The sequence below is a fragment of the Elephantulus edwardii genome, unplaced genomic scaffold, assembly GCF_000299155.1.
Source record: "Elephantulus edwardii isolate Elephantulus edwardi_28Jun2011 unplaced genomic scaffold, EleEdw1.0 scaffold00221, whole genome shotgun sequence".
Classification (NCBI taxonomy): domain Eukaryota; kingdom Metazoa; phylum Chordata; class Mammalia; order Macroscelidea; family Macroscelididae; genus Elephantulus; species Elephantulus edwardii.
This window is the reverse complement of record NW_006399971.1, coordinates 1,049,669-1,050,780: the sequence shown is the minus strand read 5'-3', so window position 1 is coordinate 1,050,780 and position 1,112 is coordinate 1,049,669.

The window sequence follows — 1,112 nt, the reverse complement described above, 5'->3', positions numbered from 1 at the left end:
CATACATACAGACTTATTAAGTGTGATGAAGAGATATAAACCTGACACATAATTTTCCTGATATTAAATAATAGATTGTTGTTGTTGTAGTTGTTGATTGTCATTGAGTCAAGCAAGACGCATAGCAACCCTATGAACAAAAAGGCCTGAAGCTTTCCTATAACTATAGTAATTTATCAAAGTTCATAAAGTTTCCAAAGGGATGTTGTTTAGAAAGACGATGCCACTTTAATGCCAGTAAATAAAGGGTTTACAGCCACATACTAGCTACAAAACAAGTCAGTTATGAGGTTCCCATTTTTAACAAAAGACATCCTGGAGATAGCAATGAATTAACAATTTACTACCCAAGTAAGAAAGGGATAAATACACATTTTAGGACAAAGATCAATCTCTTACAGTCATTTTGACTCCATAGTCAGGAACAACGCCCTTAGCTGTTGTTAAAAGGATCTCGATCATCCTTTAAGATGCCACCCTACTTCGTGATTATAATAATCCCAATCTCATTTACTACAAAAAGAAAAATGAAGAGTTACAGTTATAAAAGCTATAGCTATGGCATTTGTATAAAACTTTGTGAATGTATTTTACCAAGATTTGTTCTACTTGATTAATATTCTAATAGAACCTAGACAAGCCCAACTGGGAGTTGAAGAAGCACAATTGGGAAACAAAATCTTGAAATTCCATTAAGGATTAAAAACATTGTTTCAGGCATTGAATTACTAGGTCAAACAAAAATAAGAGATCATTTTTTAAAAAAAAATATTACCTGTAAGAAATCCCCCTCCCCCCAAGTAAAGTTAATTGGACAAAATTTAAGGCTTCAGACAAGAGAAAAAAAGGAAAACAGTTTACTTTTTAGCCAAACTGTTCACTGAACAGTCTGATTTACCCAAGCATTACACACTGGACTAAGAAGTAATTCTCATTACTGAGACGACTAATTTGGTTGTTAAACTCTGGATCTTTTTAGTTGTCAGTATGGTGGCCATATAAGCGGTAAGGAGCTTTGCTGGCAACCCAAAGTCATATGGTTCAAATCCACCAGCAGGTCGTGGGAGAAATATGGGTAATCTTCTTCTAAGCAATTAACAGCCTTTGAAAAC